This window comes from Oreochromis aureus, linkage group 3 (genome assembly GCF_013358895.1).
Source record: "Oreochromis aureus strain Israel breed Guangdong linkage group 3, ZZ_aureus, whole genome shotgun sequence".
Classification (NCBI taxonomy): domain Eukaryota; kingdom Metazoa; phylum Chordata; class Actinopteri; order Cichliformes; family Cichlidae; genus Oreochromis; species Oreochromis aureus.
Genome location: NC_052944.1, coordinates 33,158,719 through 33,174,112, shown reverse-complemented (window position 1 = coordinate 33,174,112; position 15,394 = coordinate 33,158,719). Strand labels below are relative to the sequence as shown.

The following is a 15,394-nucleotide window of genomic DNA, read 5'->3' as shown; positions in this document are numbered from 1 at the left end:
TTGAAAATGTCCTTTGCAAGGTCTTGTAGGGCCTTTGGTGATAAAGTCAAATCTGCTGTTTTTATTTCAGAGCAGATTTGATCTAACAGGTGCTGGTGGAGGGAGTCTAAGGGGCAGGCTTTGGATTCTTTTGCAGCCTGGGAAAGCACAGCTTGAAGGAGTGTGCTGAGGAGCCTTTTTCCCTCTGGTTCACCTCGAGGTGACGCAGAGGGTTTCTGCTCCTCAGAGGCCACGGCTGCTTCTTCAGGCTCTGTTTCTACCTCTGAGGCTTCTTCTAGTTTTGACATTTTGACAGTTCCACAGACAGCGAGGACTCCAGATCTTTGTCTGGTTGTTCTGTCTGTGGGACAGAACAATTGTCTGTCTGAATTTCCTGTGCCTGAATTTCCTGCTGGGTGCAGGACGTGCAGTGGGCGAATCTCCCACACGACACCCGGAAAAGATCTTTTATAAAGCCTTCTTCAGCTCTCTGATCCCATTCCGTGAAGAGAGCGGAAGCAAGAAAGCCGATGCGCACCTCCAGTTGGCTGAAGAGGCTGTCGATGCATCGTTCTTGTGGGATTTTATATTGCACCAGTGGGGTTTTGACAGAGTTCGCGCAGAGCTTCACCATCTGAGCGGCTATGTTGCACATTAGCTGGACGGTGCAGTCATCTGGGCGACCTGCCAGCAAGTATCGCAACTGTAACATGTTAATTTTATTTAAAAAGCCATCTATGAGCAGATTCACAGTGGCTGCGTTGATGTTGTCTGAATACATTTGACTGTCAGCTCTTACCTCGTGTGTCTGGTTCCGGTGCATTGACTGGACTGAATGATAGTGCCTGCTACTAACACCTGCCTATATGCGTTTCAGAGTGCTGCGTTATGATGTGTGTTCTATGAGGTCACAGCATCAGTCGCTTTGAAGTCTCCGCCTTGAAGTCTCCGCTTTGAAGTATCCCTGTAAGCCCCGCCCACCTCTAAACAGAATGCGACGGACCGTTGCCTAGCAACATCTTCACATCGGCGCCGGTCGTATGGATTTGAACCATTGACTGTAGAAAACATGGACGACGCGACACCGCCTCCTCCCATTGTGCAAAAATGAAGCCAAAATACCCGCTCTTGAAATACCCGCTTGTGGAGGCCTCCATCTTGCAAATTTGGAGCCAGAGTCTGCGCAGTAGTGACTTGAGGTGGAGCGACTGTGTAACGCTCCCGCCCACACACCCGCTGGACGTGACCGCAAACACGCCCCTACACTTTTTACGTAGCCTGGCGGCGCGAGTTTTTTGCTTGTTTACCGCGACTGACGACTCGTTTAATTAAGGTAAATACAACCATGTCACTGTTATAAAAAAAAGAAACACAGCTTATCATCTTATAGTTCTAAAATCACTCTGTTGTTAATTCGTTAGCTAGATTAGCCGCTAGCATACGCACTGTGTTGGAGGCTTGTTGCTAGCTAGTTAGCGATGCTACAAGCACTCCTCTTTTCTCCCCTTTTGCCTCCCAACATCATAATGTTACTAACCATCCACCCCCTCCTCTCTTTCTCTCTTTCTTTGTCCACCCTTCTTTTCCCCCTCCAATCTGTGTCTGTCTTCATCCAACTTTATTTCCATCCCTCTTTTTCCCACTTTATTTCCACTTCCTCCAACCCTTACATACAACTTCCTCCTCCAGCTTCTCCCCCCCTTCCAGCGGGAGGTTCCTACTTCATGATCAGCCGCTCCTTGGGTCCAGAGTTTGGGGGGGCGGTAGGCCTGTGCTTCTACTTGGGCACAACCTTCGCTGGAGCCATGTACATCCTGGGAGCTGTCGAGATCCTTCTGGTGAGTTGCTTTGTTTGCTTTGTTGTTGTTCCAGTTAGCATTGTGTTCTCCAGACTTTTCTCTGGGTGTAAAGACCAGGGTTCGTACGGGTGCTTGAAATCCTTGAAAATGCTTGAATTCTAATGTCATCTTTTCAAGGTTTGAAAAGTGCTTGAATTTCAGATGTGGTGCTTAAAAGTGCTTGAAAATGTAACTGTATTTCATTCACAATAAATAGCTATCTGATTGAATTGTTTTCTTATCAGATAGAGAAATAAAATGAGACGCAAAAGCAAAATTTCCCCGCCTGGGCTGCCTTGCGTCTGTTTCAATATGTGACCCCGCCCCTCCCTCGGACAGTCGGGGATGAGTGCGCTGAGTGTGATGCAGTATGGCAGCGCTATTACGGAATATGCTGTGAACTTAGCTAACATTACTTAGCAGTAATATGAGTTAATTTACTCAAGTGAAAGCTTTAAACATTAGCCCGATACATAACTAGCTAACTTAAGGCTTTCTGATTAACCCTCTGGGGTCGACGGACCCAGAGTCTCCATTTCAACTTGGGTCGAACGTGTGGACTTCAAGCTATATACCAGTTTTTAAATTGTGTTGATAGGTCACGTAAAACCGATGTTTTTTTTGAGGGGGGGGGGTTCTGAATAAAACAGTGGCGTTTACTCCGGGAAGAAACGGTAAAAACGGCGTTTTTTATGGAGAGCGCTAGCAAACACGCTTTGCTTGTGAGTGAAAAAAAGAAAAAACACTCCTTCCCTATTGGTGGAAAAATGTACCATGTCGACCAATCAAAAAAATGATATGGCAACATGTGGTATTTGGTTGTAGGGAAGAGGGAGAGAGCGAGTGAGCGAAAAAGAGAGAGAGAGTTTTGATACGTGAGAGATTTGTGATGTTTATCATGTTTGGAGTCTCAAGTTAGTGTGTTGTCTTGTGTAGTTAGTGTGTAGTGTAGTTGTTGTTTTGTTTTGTGTGTCAGTTCTACTAGTGAACGTCACAGTTGCTGCAAAAAAGCCACCAAAGGCAGATTGCAGTGTAAACGCTGAGTGACACACCTGCTGTCAGACCTGCAGGATTTACCCCTGTGCTGTCTAACTATTTTTTGGAGTTGCATAAATAAATTGTGTGCCTTCTTATTTTTGGCAGAACACCTGATTGTTCTGTAACTAGTTTTAAATGGTTATATGAAAAACGTCTGAGCCTTTGGCTGCGTTTTTTTAGGTAAATAGTACCATATGACTCTGTTGTTTGCAAAACTTGTGCATATTTTTTTTTAAAAATGTACAATTTCTATTTGCATTTCAAGTTATGAAAATGATTCGTTAAACATGCTTGTGGTTTTTACAGTCAAAAATATCACTTTCTACTTGTATTTTAAATTTTGTCTGAATTTGGATAAATTGTGCTGATACAATATGTCAAAATGAGAAAATAACAGATTGGCAAGATAAACAGTTTTTAAAGGTGAAATATAGAGGTCAAATCAAAAGTAGTCAAAAACGGCCAATTATACCCTGGACACCAGAGGGTTAAAGGCTAAAAGCAAAGTGTCACCAAGTACTGTGTTTATATTTGTGTGTATTACTGCAGCTTTTTTGAGTATTAACTTGGTGCCTTTGGGTGAAATAATGGTGATATGAGGGACTGATCCATATGGTCACAAAGACTAGCCACTTGTTTCTGTGCTACCAAAATTCCCTGGCTTTCATTCAAAATGTGTTTATCGTCAGCACCTGCACATTAAACTACTTAAACATTATAAATGTCTTCAAGCGCACACTGAGGCCTGTGGGGCACTATCAGCCACTGAGACAGTAGACACATTTGTGTATTTGTATGTGAATATTTCATACTTTAAGGCTGCCTGTTTATTTAAGGGAGATGAACAAAATACATTGGAATTGTACATAACATCACAGATGATAAATTCAATAAATGGTAAATGGCCTGTACTTGTATAGCGCTTTACTAGTCCCTAAGGACCCCAAAGCACTTTACACATCCAGTCATTCATCCATTCACGCACACATTCACACACTGGTGATGGCAAGCTACATTGTATAGCCACAGCCACCCTGGGCGCACTGACAGAGGCGAGGCTGCCGGACACTGGCGCCATCGGGCCCTCTGACCACCAGTAAGCAACGGGTGAAGTGTCTTGCCCAAGGACACAACGACCGAGACTGTCAAGCCGGGCTCGAACCGGCAACCTTCCGATTACAAGGCGAACTCCCAACTCTTGAGCCACAATCGCCCACATTAAATAAATTCAATAGATTTTAAGTAGATGCTTGTGCATTCTTACAGTCTTATATGTTGAATTGAACTATGTGATCTGTTCAAAGCCTCCCAGTCAGTGCTGTTCTCCATGCCTGTCTGACTGTACATGATGTTATTAGCACAAACACTTTAAAGGTGATCATTTATGACTTCAGCAATAATACAGACAGCAATGTAGTTAGCAATAAAACAGTTAGTTTTATTGGGAATTAACTTAAAAAACAACAAACAAACATCTGTCTCCTATTTTTTTTTTTGTCACAAAAGCATCAATATCTGATGAGAAGACTTATTTCTTTTTGGGTTTTTTGAACAGGAGAAGAATATCTCTAACTAGTTGATTTGTTCACATTTTCACATCTCAATTTTTAAGTGAAATGTGCATTTTGAGTTTATACAATATGTATATAAGGCGACCGTTTCCTTTTGCAGTATTTTTGTGTGGTGCGTTTTTCTATTTCTTAAAAAAGGGGGAACAAAAGTGTTTGTTCACCTAGGATGATTTGTTTTAATTTTTACATGGTCTTACTGAGGTGATGCGAATTGAAACATGCATACTTTTTTTTTTCTTTTTTTCTTTTTTTTTTTTTTTGATGGGGGGTGGGATGGGGATGTGCTGGAAAAGCTTGAAAAGGGACCCTGAAAGTGCTTGAATTTGACCCTGAAAAAAGCGCATGAACCCTGTTGATTAAACCATGGTGCTTTAAAATGCTTTAAAGTGATGGTGTTTTATGTTTTCTCTCATGTACAGTGTGACCCATTTATTTAGGTAGTTTAAGTGTAATTAGTAGTTACCTGGAGATGCTGTATTTTCTGCAGTTCCTGCTTTCACTGAAGCTTTTGATTATTTCTTTGATTCTCAGTGCTCAGGCTATTGTCTCCTTCCACTCTCTATCAGATTTTTTATTTTTCCATTTGCAGTACTTGCCATTTCCTTAAACATAGTGTGATTTGCTGGGTTTGTGTGTGTATATTTGAAATCTGTGTGTTTCTGGCAGGTGTTTGGCCACGGGAAAGATGACTGGGAACCTACGTGGGCCCTGCTGCTGACAGTTCTGATAGCTGGAGGGGGGGGGCACAGAGTCAGCCCCATCCCTCACCCCACCCCAGTCCAAGCAAACTTTAGATGATCTCTCACATGAATTTTCATTTCTGCCCCCCACCATCCCACCTTGTGTGTGTGTGGGTGTGGGTGTGGTGTGGTGTGGTGTGGGGGGGGGGAATTCCTCACCCCGGCCCAGCCCAACCCAACCCCACATCGACAGCCCAAAAGGACGAAGGCAAGGAAGGCAGCAGGTCCGGATAGAATCTGCTCCAGACTGCTGCAGGACTGTACAGAACAGCTTTGTCAGGTGATCCTGTACATCTTACATATTTCTCTCATGTTTCATCTTGTGTCAGTACCAAAGAATATTTCCTAATAGTCATAGTTTGTGTGTGCGTGTGTGTGTTCTTATATATCAGAGAGTGAGTGTTTGGACACGCCTTCTCATTCAATGGTTTTCTTCTTCATGACGATTTACATTGTAGAAATATTCACCTTTATGGCTGCACTGGTTTGCCAGCTGAAACATGTAGATGCATAATTTTTACAGCCTTTAAGATCGAATTCATGTTGGGGTTGAATCACAGATTTTTACATATAAAATAAACAGTTAATACTTCTAGTCTCTTGACTAAAGAGATTCTACTGTGATGATTAAGCCTATGAGCAGGAGGTGTCTCTCTCTGCACTTCAGAGTACACCAGAGTTTTGTGTTGAGGCCTCTGGTGGATTGAATTCTTTAAACATGAAAACAGAAAGAAGGAACCTGCTTTAAATCCCTTCGGGTACTCGCACTTCCTCCGGCAGTTCAAAGAATTGCGTGTAATGTTAATTCTGAACTGGATGAAGTTCTTAAAGTGCATAAACTGAACCACTGCGTGAATATCCGGTCTTTAAGTCTGACGTCACTAGCCGTGTCTGGGCTTAAACTCCGCTGCAGGTCCATATATCAAACGATCACTGAGGCATTACTGAGAGTTGAAAAACTTTCTAAAGTCTTTCATTTTAATAAAATGATCAGTGTTCTGCTCTACCAGGTGTAGCAATTGAGTTTAACATCCAGGCATCCATGAAAATGGAATTTATGATATTTAACGGAGTTAGAAGTTAGCAGGAAGTTAGCTCGCTAGCTTCCATCTAAATACAATATAGCATGTCCTGACTGCAGGGTTTTGGAAACAAATTCAAACGTACAGCTCTGCTATCACTTCTGACATAAATGAAGACAGAAAACTAAACAGCAGTGACTTTTGTAGGGTACTGAAGTTTGGCCAGCTGGTATATAACTATGTGCTACGTGACCGCTAGCGACGCAGCTATGTGAGCATAATATAAACAAGCTAACTTTTTTCCGCTCGATAAAAGTTAACGTGAAGATTCTCGGCGGTCAGGAACAAATGTAATCGCATGGCAGGATGCCGTAAACGGACCAAACTTCAGCCAGGAGAACAACTGAGATAATCCATCCACATTAGTCATTCATATACTGCTGCACGGGCTGGGCTGTAGTTGCATCGTAAGGTTTAAAAACTGAGCTTAATTAAATGATTAGCAGTAATAAAAGCCGAGGGAGGTCAACAGTGATCACTGACTGTTTTAGGAGCTTTTGAGATTAAATAGAAGAAAATACAAAACATTAAACACGTTAACAACACAAAAGCCATATTAAACGCAGACTACTTTAGGGCCGGAAGTAGGATTAAATCACGTCATCACTTAAAGACCGGATAAGGTTAAATGTGGACCTGAGATCTCAATAAAATATAAATTCCAGTCTGTTTTCCACTAATCTCTACAACAGCTGTTTTCTCACCTCTTCTGAGCATGTCCATGTACCTCTTCTCTGCACGACAGTGACATCATATACCTGTGAGGACGCTGATGATGGAGCAAAGGTCTCAGATGCTGAGACAGATGCGACTGTCTAAATCTAATCGGCACAGAGAGGTAGGTGTGGAAAGCTTACAGCGGGGTTTTGTGTGGTGTGAAAAATGCCTGTAGGTTTGCGTAGGGTTGATTAGGAGTTGTGTTTGAAACTTTATGCAAGCTGGGTCTTAACAAGCATTTGTTCACCACTTTCACCAGGAGAGCCCTAGCAGTAGCAGCAACAGTGGTAGGCCAGAGGCAGGCGTTGCTACAAGGTTTCAGGTAGCGCTGGGCGATATGACGATATGTATCGTGTGAGCGATAGAAAAGTGTCTATCGTGCCATTTGTCTTCTATCGTTTTAACCCAATTTTATATAAATTATTACATAAAATATATAATTAACCCTTTACAACCGGTCGGAGCAGGCACACTCCGTTTTACCCTAACTATTTTTAAATCCCTGTAGAACTGGAACCACGTAAGGTAGCGCAATAATGGTTTTTTTGCATATGAAACCGGAGGAGTTGTACTTACATCTAATGCCATTAGCCTGCCCTAGGTCACGGTTTCCTTCCACATATAGCTTTGCAAAATTACATAAGAAGCACTTGCAGCAACAAAAGATAATATTCCAGAAACACGCTTTGCCGATGTTCATAACACTTCCTACGTTGGCATATCGTCAGCGCGCGAACTATCGCATGTCCGCCATTACCTGCCAGAAACCGGAAGTGACGTCATTTTCGCGAAAAGGGCCTTATAAGCCTATGTTGGTGTTTTTAAAAGTCATGTTTGACTTCATGCTTTTCTGCATCGTTTCTGGGATGCTTAGAACTCAAATTATACTATTTATTTTCATTTTTCCTGTAGTATATAAAAATTAGTGCATCTCAAAAATAAAACTATGAAGACACTCAAAATAAATTTCTCGTGGTTGGAAACTATTTTGTGCAACTTTTTTTGTATTTACAGTTTTGAAGGATACACCTCTTAAATTTTTCTAACTAGAAATTTATGTAAAAACAATCAAAAACGATTTTCATTTTTTTGTAGTTTATTATTACAGGTCAGGAGGGTGTCCGCCTGATCTCGAAGTGTCTGAGTGTTTCTCACATTCTTATAGCTTCAGCCCCTCCAAACTAAGCATTCACATTGTTTCTCTCTTACGGTGCCTAAGTTATGACCTTGGCTTCCTGTGCAGTATGCTCTGTTCTTTTCTAATCAGACAAATAAGGCAGTGATTCTCTGAAAACAGTATTTCTTATAACGCAGCAGTATCATGGGTCATAAAACAATATCATTCATTCACAATAAATCTGCAGTCTAATGCAATACAAATCAGTTTAATAAATGTAATAGTTATCCCTTCTTCTAAGTCAGGAGAATAATGCAAACTAAAACTACATAATAATTTCACAATCTTTAATTAGGGTATAACGTTGCATAAGATAATATAATAATCTCACAGAAGTCATCACCATCTACTCCTGATTAGAGAAACACTGAAGCATAAAGACAGTGGAACTGGAATTAATGGGTGGAAGCTGGAACTTTCCATTTAATGCCATTCTGAAGTTATGGAAAGAGAAGCCCCTATAAACAAAGTCAAAGGGCTTTTACTCTGAAATGCAAAATGAGATTGATTTGAGATTGAGATGTTACCACTGTAGAGTTGTGTTATGGTTTGCATGAACTCCAATTACTTAGTGGAAACAGTAATTGTCCTGTTAACAGCATCTGCGTTTAATTATAAAAGGTACCTCACAAACAATTATAATCAAGACATTGACGTGATAAAACTGTGGGGTTGTATACTGTCAATGTAGAGTGAAATGATCTTGTGTAAACAGCAACTTTGCTTTTAAGGGTTTAAGGGATTCTGAAGTCAGTGAAAGAGTGGGTCATATATTGGCAATTTCAACGGGACATTACTTTGAAAGGCAAAATCAAGGCGACTTGAAATTGACTTTGTATCCCCGTGATAGTGTACACTGCACACTGTCGATCTAGAGTGAAATTATCCTGTGGAAACAGAAATTTTCATTTTTAAAACATTCTGAAGTAATTGAAAGAGTATATCACATATGGGCAAATTCAACGGGCCATTAATTTGAAAGGCAAAATCAGACTGACTTGATATTGACATGACATACTGTGTGGGGCTGCATACTGTCAATACAGAGTGAAATTATCCTGTGGAAACAAGAATTTTTCTTTTTAGAGAATTTTGAAATTCTTCCAAGAGTAATCAGATATTGGCAATTTGGAAAGGCTTTTATTTTGGAAAGCAAAATCAGACTGACTTGATATTGATATGGTATCACTGTGGGGTTGGATACTATTGATCTAACATGGATTCATCCTGTGGAAACAGCAAATTTCAATTTAAGAGCATTTTGAAATCGTTAAAAGAGTAGGTCGTCTCTGGGCAATTTGAAAAGGCTTTTAATTTGGAAGGCAAAATCAGACTTACTTGATTTTGATATGGTATCACTGTGGGGCTGTATACTGTTGATCTAAAGTGGAATTATCCTGTGGAAACAAATTTTCATTTTTAGAGCATTCTGAAATCACTGAAAGGTAGGTCTTAAATGGGCAATTTCAACGGGCCATTTGAAACGCAAAATCAGACTGACTTGATAATGACATGGTATCATTGTGGGGTTGCATACTCTTGATCTAGAGTGAAATTATGCAGTGGAAACAAGAGTTTTTCTTTTTAGAGAAATCAGAATTCATTGAAAGATTATTTCCCATATGGGCAATTTGAAAGGGCTATTATTTTGAAAGGCAAAATCAGAATGACTTGAGATTAACATGGTATCACTGTGGGATGGAATACTGTCAATATAGACAGTAATTATTCTGTGGAAACAGCAATTTTCCATTTTAGAGCTTTCTGATGTCATTGAAAACGCACACCGATATATGGTCAAATTGAAAGGGCCATTATTTTGACAGGCAAAATAAGAATGATTGTTATTAACATGGTATCACTGTGGTTGTATACTGTCAATATAGACTGCAACTAGTCTGTGGAAACGTGAATTTTCCATTCTGAATTAATTGAAAGAGTAGTTCAAAAATTAACATTCAGAGGGCTTTTACTTTAAAGCCATCTCCTTGTGCATTTCAATATTGACATGTTGCTACTAGAATAATAGGGTATGTCATTTGTATCCAACATTAAAGTGTGCAAACAAGAGAAATTGATATTTGTGAATGTGCTCTTAATTTACTGTAAGTTGGTATTTATTTTGAAATCATGCTTCGGGAGCTTTTATTTTGAAATCCGGTTTCCACATCCCTTCCCTTAATACTTTGTTTTAGGTTCCCTGTGTATTCAAAGTGGAGGCTGGCTTGACTGCAATGCTGGAATTGGAGGCTGGCTTGACACCAGTTAAAAACGGGACCTGTGCAAAAACCTGTGCTTACATTCAGTCTCAGTTTCAACTGTCTGAACTGTCTGTTAAATTCATTATTTGTTAAGTAGCCCTCTGTATAACTAACCATTCAGGATTTATAACACTGATATGAAGCTAACACTTTCTGTGTATTGGTGACAGTTAAAACTGATGAGCAGCATTTCTCAGGTCCGTGAGCAGGTTCAAAGTCAAAAAAATAAGTTCAAAGTCCATGAGGCTACTACCTGATTCATTCTGCTGCCTCATAATGTCATCAATAAAACACACAGATTCTGAGCTGGAGAAGTGAACAGACTCACCAGTTGCTTCCTTTGTATGTCCAGCGAATAGTATCCTGAGGAGAGTCAGAGAAAAGCTTGCATTAAACTGTTTAGCATCAGTCTGAGTGACGCATTTTCTCACAGCATGTATGACTTTAACAGTATTTCATTTCCCCCTTTTGCACACGCTGACAGGACCCAGTATGTAAACAGTGTCCTGGACAAACACCACAGTTTGTTTAGAAGATGTAGCCGCAGCCTGATGTAGGTTAGTGTGCATACGTACGGATCTTTGGACAGATAAACATGACGCAAACAAAGTATTTACTGCTGGGGAAGCGCTAACACACAATACAGCTGGTGCCTGGCACCACAAACAGTTTCCTTTTATAAGGCCTCACAAGTACTCATCAGTCAGTGACTATATCAAAGACTCCCACATGACATTAATAATGCTGATTTGGCTCTCTCAGTCTAGGATTAACTCTCCTTCAGTATTAAGATTATCACTACGATTGTCTTCATTCTGTTTTGTTGTTTTATTATGTAACTTTACTGTCCTCCTCTGTGTAAGGACCTCTGGTCAGCCTGTACTCTGTGTCTGCAGAGCAGTTTAGTTTCATCGCTCTGACAAAGAAACTTTCTTGGATACTTGGAGGTCAGGAGGTAGAGCCAGAGAAAGCCATAGTCGCTGGAAGGGCAGTGTTTCGATCCTCTGCTCCCACAGTCTGCATGTTTACTTATCCATGGGGAGCTACTGAACCCAAAAGGGCTTATATGAATCTCTTTGACTAGGTGAACAATGCATATAGTAGAAAGTGCTCAAAGTGATTGCTCCAGTGTGTTCATCTTCCTTTTAGCAGGACTATTTAAAAGTTATTGGTGGTGGGCTCGGCAGCCTACATCCACTCCAGCTCCTCCTTTTCCTTCTGTGCTGTATTTGGCCTAAAATCACATCTGCTCACTGATGTCTGCTCTGTGACTCTTTCGCTGTGCTTGCTGAACAGCTGCAGATAGATGTAACCTTTAACTGCAGCCATCTGGGCTAAAATAGCTCACAAACCCTGCCTGGTAGTGGGAGGAAAAATTACATTTCTGGTCTTCGCCTCCTGTCAAACTAGACTCGTATGTACATTGCAGCAGAGGATGCTGTTATGGAACGAGTTGCAGCATGTCGTTGGCGGCGCTATTGCAGCGGGTAGTGCTGGGCGATATGACGATATATATCGTGTGGACGATAGAAAAGTGTCTATCGTGCCATTTGTCTTCTATCGTTTCTAACCCTAATTTTATAAATTATTACATAAAATATATCACTAACCCTTTACAACCGGTCGGAGCAGGCACACTCCGTTTTGCCTAACTATTTTTAAATCCCTGTAGAACTGGAACCACGTAAGGTAGCGCAATAATTTTTTTTTGCATATGAAACCGGAGGAGTTGTACTTACATCTAATGCCATTAGCCTGCCCTAGGTCACAGTTTCCTTCCACATATAGCTTTGCAAAAATTACATAAGAAGCACTTCCAGCAACAAAAACAAAATATTCCAGAAACACGCTTTGCCGATCCGATCAGCTGTTCATAACACTTCCTACTTTGGAATCTAAGTCAGCGCGAACTATCGCATGTCCGCCATTACCTGTCCGAAACCGGAAGACGCGTCATTTTCGCAGAAAATGTAGTTTTTACCTTCAAAGCCTATATTGGTGTTTTTAAAAGTCATGTTTGACTTTATGCTTTTCTGTATCGTTTCTGGGATGCTTAGGAGTCAAATTACACTGTTGGAAATAGTTTATTTTGATGCACATGCTGTTTTGTTTTTTTTGCAAATTTGCATTATAATATTTATTTTCATTTTCCTGTAGTGTATATAAAAATTAGTGCATCTCAAAAATAAAACTATGAAGACACTCAAAATAAATTTCTCGTGGTTGGAAAGTATTTTGTGCAATTTTTTTGTATTTACAGTTTTGAAGGATACACCTCTTAAATTTCTCTAACTAGAAATATTTGTAAAAAAACAAAACAAAAACGATTTTCAATTTTTTTCTAGTTTATTGCACTTTTTTGCAATTTATGTAGTTACTATGGACTTAATGCATACATATTATTAAAATTTGGGCTATAACACTTGTATTGATGTATGGAAACTTGAAATGCTCCCACAAATGGCACTACAGCATGTAAAATGTAAAGATAAGCTCTGGCGGACTTGGTTCTATGGTAGATCTTAAAGGGTTAAATAGCCTGTGGCAAATATATTAGTGTTGTCTTCTCACTATACATGCTCCATTTTCTCTTGCATAAAGTTAAAAGTATAAAAAAATATTTTTCGCAAAGAAACTGTCTTGTGGTTTTGCGACCTGGTGCTGCTATCGTGCGCCCGGATTTTTGCGACATGCTTTACGGTAACTCAAAACAAAGACTGCACCCTCTCCACTCGCTGTTTACAAACTGCGTACTTTCCAGATGACCACAGGTCAGGTGGTATATCGTGATATATATCGTTATCGTGATATAAAATAATTCATATCATGATAAATATTTTTTCCATATCGCCCAGCACTAGCAGCGGGAATGCGATCGACTCACGTTCAGTTTTTGTTGTTTTTTTTTGTTTTTTTGTGGTCACAGCTTTTGGACAGAATTATAAGGGAAGCAAGATTTTTTTTTTTTTTTTTTTTTTTTTTTAATATGTTGCAAATAAATCAAAAAGTACCAAAAAAAGGTTAAGAAATACATTTTGTGTGCTTACAGGCTTAAGTTACAACCTTTCATTTTGACTAATTTCTTAAAATTTTGTTATTACCATATAATCTGCCTTTCCATTAAACTGCTGCTCGTCACTCATCAGTGTCACGGCTGAGCAAACATCCTGATCTCTTACAGGACTATGCATCTCTTTAAAAAGAGACCAAGACCAGAGTCAGCCCCATCCCTCACCCCACCCCACTCCAAACAAACTTTAGATAATCTCTCACATGGATTTTCATTTCTGCCCCCCACCATCCCACCTGGTGGGGGGCGGGGGCGGGGGGGATCCCTCACCCCAGCCCCACATCGACAGCCCAAGAGGACAAAGGAAAGGAAGGCAGCAGGTCCAGATAGAATCTGCTCCAGACTCCTGTGACAACACAAGGCAAGAAAACAAAGTGTTGATCTTAAACTCTAACAAAGCCTTTAAAGTTTCCGCTGAACCCTCTGCTCTGTCTCTGCCCAGGTGTGGCGCAAGTGTTTAATGCGAATCTTCACAGTGGCCCAGATGGAGGATAATTCCATCCAGATGAAGAAGGATTTGTTAACCTTCACCTATCAGCTACGCATCGATGCTGAGGTGGAAGTAGTGGAGATGGTACGCACAAAAACCCAGAACGTCTCCCTCATTTCTTCTTAAGTAGCTTTAAGTTTGCTGAAATGATCTTCCAAGAAAGAAGGAAAGAAAGAGAGAATAAAACAAGCTATACTGGATTTAAATCCAGCTGATCTCCCTTTAAGGTCATCCTTTTAAGCACTGCTTCAATTACATTACCGGGTCTGACCACTTGCACTTTGACTGAAATATTCACCTTTTATGGCTGCACTGGTTCGCCAGCTGAAACCTGTAGATGCATAATTTTTTACAGCCTTTAAGATCGAATTCATGTTGGGGTTGAATCACAGATTTTTACATATAAAATAAACAGTTAATGCTTCTAGTCTCTTGACTAAAGAGATTCTACTGTGATGATTAAGCCTATGAGCAGGAGGTGTCTCTCTGCACTTCACAGTACACCAGAGTTTTGTGTTGAGGCCTCTGGTGGATTGAATTCTTTAAACATGAAAAGCAATTCATCTCATGTAAACAATAACGTGGCTGTTTACGTTTGGACGAAAAGCCCAAATGCACAGAAACAGCTGCGTTTTCAAAAATACCGTGTGTAGGTGCGGACGAGCGTAAAAGAGTTAGTAGTGTATTTTATTACTACCTGTAATTTATTGCAGATTACATGTATTTGCTTAATTGTTTACTAAATGTTTGAGGTGTGAAATAAACTGCAGTGGAGCAAAATATGGGTGTGTGTGGTTGGAGGATGTGTTCGTGCGTGCGTGTGTGTGCGCGCGCGAGAGAGGGGGGCGTGAACATTTTTCTTGTAAAACAAAGGGGGGCCCAGCAAAACAAGTTTGGGAACCACTGGCCTAAGGTGTGATATAAATGACTAAAGTGATAGCTCAGCCTGTAAAATGTGAACTGTCTCAGTCAGCAAAAAAAAAAAACACCAACAGCTCCCATCAGGATACTTTAAAAAAAAAAAAAAACTCTTTAGCGATCCAACAGGTGCTTCCAGGTGTATAAACAATGGCAAAGTAAACAAATTCCTCTCTCTCTCTCTCTCTCTCTCTCTCTCTCTCTCTCTCTCTCTCTCTTCACCTCCTATGACCGGCAGGTTTATGTTCTCCGACCGCGACACAACTGCCGGCATCCCGGCTGGAAACATGATCACCATGTCCAAGAAGCTGCTGTGGGGCGCCACTACCAGGATCGGCGCCTCCTTCACGTCCGCCTTACGACCTTTCACCTTAACCCAATGGAAGCCCACGCAGAAGAACACTGCACGGCCCAGCAGCCACAGGATCAGGTGGAACAGCCAGCGCCGCCAGCCTGATAAGGGTTTGGAGCGTTCCTCCTGAGACAGGCCGGCCAATCGCAGCACAGCGACGA

General features: G+C 40.8%; 1 long non-coding RNA gene across 1 annotated transcript; it reads left to right on the top strand.

The window, feature by feature from the left end:
- The first annotated feature begins 1,174 nt into the window (after positions 1-1,174).
- On the top strand, positions 1,175-13,829 carry LOC120439237. The gene is made up of 5 exons (XR_005612485.1): positions 1,175-1,312; positions 1,669-1,817; positions 5,093-5,446; positions 6,994-7,086; positions 13,585-13,829. It is a non-coding gene; the product is annotated as an uncharacterized LOC120439237 (long non-coding RNA).
- Positions 13,830-15,394: the final 1,565 nt, after the last annotated feature.